Below are 7,992 nucleotides of genomic sequence, written 5' to 3' on the forward strand. Positions count from 1 at the left end.
AGCAATTATATATATGTGCTAGTATTTGATTTATATGCAATTTGAGGTCAAAAATAACACTTAGTTTGCATATGTAGGTGTGGTTTACTTAGTGCCTTCTAAATCTCCGTCGTAACCATCGTCGATCGCCCGCACCGTCCCGTCACCGGCACCACCTTGTGGTGAGCCTCTTGTTCATGAATGTTTTATATAAAAAAAATTGATGTTTGTGTGATTTGGATATATAGTTACTCGTATAATTATCTTACCCATGCGTTGTTTGTTATACATAGTGCCATGGTTTTGATATCCGTCCCCGTCGGCCTTCGTCCGGGTTATGATTCGGATGTGGTATATTCTCTTTTAAAACTATTTGTTGCATTTCGTGTTTTTAACAAATTATGCTCATCAAGCTGACATAGATATTTGTATGTAGGAGGTATGTGAACCGGAAATTCCAACAGTCCCTATTGTTGAGAGATTAAATTTAGTTGAAAGAGAAAACAAGGATTTGAAAGAAAATTGAAAAGAATTGAGGGGAGAAGATGGAATTGGAGTTGCATGTTCCCGATGTCGTCGATGATCACAAGATTAAGATGGAGAAAATGCACTTGAAGATTAGAAAGATTAGAAAATATGCCATTCATAGTGAGGCTTGGTATCATTATGTTGTTGGATCAATTGTTACCTTAGTTGTGATCTTGATCGCATTTGTTGTTGCATTTAAATTATTTAGCTAGAGAGTTATTTGTTTGTTGCATTTAAGTTTTGTATGAACTTTATGTATGAACTTTATGTATGAAATTTATGTATGAACTTGTATTAATTTGGTCTTTTCGGTGTTGTGTAATGAAGATGAGCCGACAATATTTGTACGATGACCGATGCTCTCCCGAGTTCATTAATGGTGTGAAAACTTTTCTGCTTGCGGCTGAGGCAAACAAGCGGGCGGATGATTTTATGCCTTATCCATGTGTTGGCTGTAAGAATGATAACATTTACTCTAAGTCAAGAACCATTCACGTCCACCTGTTTGAGTCCGGTTTCATGCCCCACTATAATGTTTGGACCAAGCACGGAGAAAGAGGGGTTATGATGGAATACAATGAAGAAGAAGAGGATGACGACAGCTATCCTGGCCATGATGGGTTCCCTGAATACGATGATACAACAATGGGGGAAGAAGCTGAGCCGGCAATGCGGGAAGAAGCTGAAGAAGAGGCATCAGATGAGCCCGCTAATGATCTAGGTCGGTCCATTGCCAATGCAAAGAGAAACTGCAAGTGATTTGGAGAAGAATTGTAGCGCATGTTAGAGGATCACAAGAAATTTTTGTACCCAAATTGCGAACCTGACAAGAAAAAGTTGTGCACCACACTGGAATTCCTGCAATGGAAGGCAGAGAATGGTGTATCTGACAAGGGATTTGGAAAGTTGCCGGTAATGATAAAGAATATGCTTCCAAAGGATAAGGAATTGCCCGAGAGTACGTACGAAGCAAAGAAGGCTGTCTGCCCTCTAGGGTTAGAGGTGCAGAAGATACATGCATGCCCTAATGAATGCATCCTCTACCGTGGTGAGTACGAGGATTTGAACGCTTGCCCGGTATGCGGTGCATTGCGCTATAAGATCAGGCGTGATGACCTTGGTGATGTTGAGGGCGAGCGCCCCAGGAAGAAGATCCCTGCCAAGGTGATGTGGTATGCTCCTATAATACCACGGTTGAAACGTTTGTTCCAAAACAAAGGGCATGCCAAGGTGATGCGATGGCATAGAGAAGACCTAAGAAAGACGGAAAGTTGAGAGTACCCGCTGACGGGTCGCAGTGGAGAAAAATCGAGAGAAAGTACGGCAAGGAGTTTGCAGATGATGCAAGGAACGTATGGTTTGGTCTAAGCGCAGATGGCATTAATCCTTTTGGGGAGCAGAGCAGCAACCATAGCACCTGGCCTGTGACTCTATGTTTGTATAACCTTCCTCCTTGGTTGTGCATGAACCGGAAGTTCATTATGATGCCAGTGCTCATCCAAGGCCCTAAGCAACCCGGCAACGACATTGATGTGTACCTAAGGCCATTAGTTGAAGAACTCTTACAGCTGTGGAATGGAACAGGTGTACGTGTGTGGGATGAGCACATGGGGGAAGAATTTGACCTAAAGGCCTTGCTGTTCATGACCATCAATGATTGGCCTGCTCTCAGTAACCTTTCAGGACAGACAAACAAGGGATACCTTGCATGCATGCACTGTTTGGATGATACCAACAGTATATATTTGGACAATTGTAGGAAGAATGTGTACCTGGGACATCGTTGATTTCTTCCGAGCAGGCATCCCGTAAGAAAGAAAGGCAAGCATTTCAAAGGTGAGGCGGATCACCGGATGAAGCCTCGCCACCGTACTGGTGCTGATGTACATGATATGGTCAAGGATTTGAAGGTAGTCTTTGCAAAGGGTCCTGGCATACAACCTGTTTCGAATGACGCTGACGGACGCGCACCCATGTGGAAGAACAAATCTATATTTTGGGACCTGCCCTGTTGGAAAGACCTAGAGGTCTGCTCTGCAATAGACGTGATGCATGTGACAAAGAATCTTTGCGTGACCCTGCTTGGCTTCTTGGGCGTGTATGGGAAGACAAAAGATACACCTGAGGCACGGGAGGACCAGCAATGTATGCATGGAAAAGAAGAGAAGGAAATCTTCTTTGAATGCCTGCTCAGTATTAAGGTACCATCTGGCTTCTCATCGAATATAAAGGGAATAATAAACATGGCAGAGAAAAAGTTCTAGAACCTAAAGTCTCATGACTACCACGTGATTATGACGCAACTTCTTCCGGTTGCATTGAGGGAGCTTCTACCGGATAACGTTCGATTAGCCTTTGTGAAGCTATGTGCATTCCTCAATGCAATCTCTTAGAAGGTAATCGATCCAGAAATCATACCAAGGTTGGAGAATGATTTGGTGCAATGTCTTGTCAGTTTCGAGTTAGTGTTCCCACCATCCTTCTTCAACATCATGACGCACGTCCTAGTTCACCTGTGCGAAGAGATTAACGTTTTGGGTCCTGTATTTCTACACAATATGCTCCCCTTTGAGAGGTTCATGAGAGTCTTAAAGAAATATGTTCATAACCGTGCTAGGCCAGAAGGAAGCATCTCCAAGGGCCATGAAAATGAGGAGGTCATTGAGTTTTGTATTGACTTTATTCCTGACCTTAAGCCGATTGGTGTTCCTGAATCGCGGCATAAGGGCAAACTAGATGAAAAAGGAACGCTAGGAGGGAATCAAAAAATATGTATGGACGGACATTCTCTCACTACAGCACACTACACAGTTCTATAGAATTCCGCCTTGGTGGCTCCGTATATGGAAGAACACAAGAATTTTCTACGCTCCAAACACCCGGAGCGGTCTGGTGACTGGATTACACGTGAACAAACCAGGAGTTTCGCCGGCTGGTTGCACACACGTACGATGCATGACGCCTCTATTGAAGATGACCTGTACTCGCTGTCCCAGTTACCATCTTCGAATATAATGACTTTCAAAGGGTATGAGATAAATGGTAATACATTTTACACAATCGCCCAAGATAAGAAGAGCACCAACCAAAACAGTGGTGTCCGCTTTGATGCAACAACCAAGACGGGAAAGGAAACATATTATGGTTACATAGAGGAGATATGGGAACTTGACTATGGACGTGGTTTGAAGGTCCCTTTGTTTCGGTGCAAATGGGTCAATATGACACGAGGCGGGGTAACGGAAGACCCGTGGTATGGAATGACAACAGTGGATCTCAACAATATTGCGTATGCAGACGAACCATTTGTCCTAGCTAATGATGTGGCACAGGTTTTCTATGTGAAGGATATGCCTACCAAGCCGAGAAAAAGAAAAGATAAGTGAATGCATCATACGATGAGCCAAAGAGCCACATAGTTCTTTCTGGGAAGAGAAACATCGTGGGAGTGGATGACAAGACAGACATGTCAGAAGATTATGAAAAGTTTGATGAAATTGCTCCATTCACAGTGAATATTGACCCGAGCATCCAGTTAAATGATGAAGATTTTCCATGGCTACGGCGCAAAGGGACACACGCGAAGAAAAAGTTTCACACCCAAAGATCTGGGATGTGATCGGCTTCACTATCATCACTTTCTTCTATGTTTCACACCCACGAGGGAATCTCTGTAATAGTTAGGGTAGTTATGTGTTTTGGCATTTGAAACGAAGAAATTTTATGTGCAAACAAATTCTTTCATGCATTTATTGATTTTTTCAGCTAAATGACCCTGAAATTGAAAAGCATTTCAAATGAACTCAGAAAAAGTCTAAAGTTGGCATGGTATCGTAATTTCACCCACATAGCATGTGCAAAAAAGTAGAGAGGGTTACCGCAAAAACTGGATGCACTTCATGTACAAAATGGACAATCTCCTTCGAAGTATCAGGGTTTCGGACGAAAACTCATCCGTTACAAAGGCATTTCATTTTTTAAATAACCTAAACATTACCAAATTGAATATAATGATAAAACACACTAATATTAAACATAAGAAAAAAGAATCACTGAAAAATCTATTTTCAAAGTTAAGTTATTCACAAACTAGTGATTCACACAAAATTTAAATAATTCAAAATTTAAACTATTCAAATTTGAAAACTACCGGCACTAACAGAAAGTTTGTAATTTTTTGTACCTAAAGCAAAAATATTCACAAAGAAACTCAAAATATAGCAAAAAAAACAACTAAAAATAAATAAAATAAATAAATAAAGCAGAAAAGAAAAAAACTAAATGAAAAAGCCCACCTACTGGGCCACAGCGGCCTGCATATGACTAGAAACCCAAATTCTAGTTGGGCCAGGATGCAGGCCCGTTAGCCTAGTAGGCCCAACAGAGCATCGCAGCAGAGGTAGGCCCAGAAGGCCTGCTTTAGAGAGGAGCTCGAGACAGCAGCGGCGGGGGGGGAGGGCTTATAAGCAAGTGCGAGTGCCCCTCGGCTAGCGAGGTGGGACTAAACTTCTGCGCCCCACGCCTGGCAGCGCACACCCTTTAGTACTGGGTTGTGGCTCCAACCGGTACTAAAGGGGGGGGGCTTTAGTACCGGTTGGCGCCACGACCCGGTACTAAAGGGGGTGCCGGTTCCCGCCGCTTCGCCTGGCCAAAACAGACCTTTAGTACCGGTTGGTGACTCCAACCGGTACTAAAGGTGCCTTCTATATAAGCAGCACTTGAAAAAATTTCATTCTCCCTCTGTTTCCCCATCGAAGCACCGCCTGCCCCGATCGATCGACGCCGTCGCCGCCGCCGTCGCGCGCCGTTGCCGTCGCCACCCCCGTCCCCGTCGCCGCCCTCATCTCCATCGCCGCCCCCGACCCGACCCCACGTCGCCGCCCCCGTCACGTCGCCGCCCCCCGTCACCGCCCCTGGTCATCGCCTCGCGGTCGTCGTTGCCTCGCCGTCGTCGTTGCCCCGCTGTGAGCTCTCCCCCTCTATCCCCTCTCCTTCGCCCCCGGCGGCCACCATGGGCACCGCCCCTCCCCGAGCCCATACACACACAAGCATGATGAACACACACACACACACACACATTTCCTTAAGTTAATTAGTATATACGTATTTTTGTATGTTCAATTAGTTTACATGTTTTAGATTTTTTTTCACTAGTATATATGTATGAATGCATGTTAGATGGATATAATTAGTGTTTAATTACTATGGATTTTTTATATAATGTTGTTTTTCTGTTTTTTAATGGATGTATAGAAGTTGTTTTTTCTGTTTTTAGTGTTAGATGCTTAATTAGTATGAAATTGCATATAGAATTTTGACATATGCAATGATAGCATTTTTTAAATTTGTATATAAGAAATCACAATCCAATAATTTAAAAAATGTTACTTTTGCGGCATATAGTATTTTTTTCTCGACGATGCCCGGCCCGCATCCTCGCCGTCAACTCATTCGCGACGACGTCCTGCTTCGGAGGACCCATGTCCGGGACTGGGCTCTGCCGGGCTGGCACTGGGAGGTTCTACCTTCAGGGGCTCGCCACTTGGTGAGGAACCCAGGTCCTATCGTCGACCCTGATCTCCTTTGGTGGTGTTCACGTGGGCCACATTTGGTGCAGAGGGAGCCGGCCCCGCCGGAGGTGGTGCGTCGCCGTGTCAGGGAGGAGGACGAGCACGTCCATCGCTACATGGCTGCTATGGACGTCAGGTTCTCCAATACCTGGCAGGTTCTTTGGGCAGATGACCGGAGATATGATCCTGTGATGGTTCCTTCTCTTTGGGTGTCCACGTGATTCTTCTGTAGTATTCGATATTTATTAGCTACCTAGCTAGTGATTATTCGAGACGATGTATTCGAGATTATATATTATTCGAGACGATGTATTCGAGATTATATATTATTCGAGACGATGTATTCGAGATTATATATTATTCGAGACGATGCATATTATGTAGTATATGATTCAGTTTTTCCTTATTGATTGCATCCATGCGTTGTAATTTGAATACTAAATTGTTTTATATTTCTTCTGGATTAGTGTTAAATAAAAGCTATGGCGAACAATACCGACAGAGAGGGAGAAGAGGCCATGTTTGAGATCATATGCAGCCCTACCAGGCCAGATGATCTGAATGAAGCAGATGACGACTCCCAATATCTGAACAATACCGGGGAGGGTGATGATAAGATATTCGATCAGGACGGCCGAGCTGATGAAGTCATGAACTATGATTATGATTGTGATTATGATGACACAGACAATGTTGATCTTGAAATAACAAAGACTACCTGTGAGGTATATTTATATAAGTAGGCATCTAGTGATCATCACATGCTTTTTTTATTTGAAGATATATTAACGAATCGATCTGTCTTCTTTCAGCCCTCCAGATCGAGCAAATCTGCTTCTACAGATAGGAGGACAAAGCGAGGCCCGGGTAAAAAGTTGAAGGAGGGTGTAAAGTACAACATCGATTCCATCGAAGCGGGTGGCGAACCCCTCACACCTAAGAACATTGCGAACAAGTTCGTTCGTCAGTGCGGAGTTCTTGTGAAGGACCAACTCCCGATCTCCATTCAAGAATGGAAAGAGCCAAAAACTAAACGTCCAGACGTTACTTGGGTTGACGAGAGAGCAAAAGCCAATCTTTGGGAATCTCTGATGGAACATTTCACCCTACAAGATTATTTCACTGATGCAGATGTGCAGAAAGTCAAGGACGCTGCTCTTAAGAAGATGGCAATTGCATTCAACACCCACAAGAAAACTGTATGGGCCAACTACCTTGCTGCAAACAGGAAGACTCCTGAATTCACGGGAACACTAGAGAAGCAAAGAGAACACTGGCCTGCTTTTGTGGAATTCAAGGAATCGGAATTATCTAAGGAACGGTCGAGAAAAAACAAGGCCAATGCCGCAAAAAATATGCAGTTCCATAGGTTGGGGCCAGGTGGCTATGCGGTGGCAATGCCTAAGTGGGATAAGTCTGAGAAAGATATGGAGGATGTAGGGGTCACTGCGGTTACTAGGAGCTGCCCCCCCCAGGTGCAGAACTTGGTTCTATGCGCATGGGGGGAGTTGGACCCGAAGACAGGCGAGGTTTCGAAGAAGGCAAGTCTAAAAGGAGCCGAACAAAAGTTACTTGACGCAATAGAAGATGATCGAAAGGGCGTGTTCACACCCAACAGAGAGAACAACGAGCTTACGCGCGCCCTGGGAAATCCTGAACACCCGGGAAGAGCAGGAGGCAAGGGCGTTATTCCCTAGTATGAGGGCTTTTCAGAACGGAACGATGACTACAGGACCCGTGCAACAAAGAAGAGGGAGGAGGAGAAGAAGAGGAAGCTGGAGGAGGAGTAGGGGAAGCAGGACGCAGAACGCCTTCAAGGCCTAGAAGCAAGGCACGCGGACTTGGCACTCAAATTCCAGCAGCAGCAGCATCAGCACTCACTTAGCCAGGAAAGGGGGTCTCAGCAGCGGCAGCA

The sequence above is a fragment of the Triticum urartu genome, chromosome 2A, assembly GCF_056163025.1.
Source record: "Triticum urartu cultivar PI428250 chromosome 2A, HENAU_Tu73, whole genome shotgun sequence".
Taxonomy (NCBI): Eukaryota; Viridiplantae; Streptophyta; class Magnoliopsida; order Poales; family Poaceae; genus Triticum; species Triticum urartu.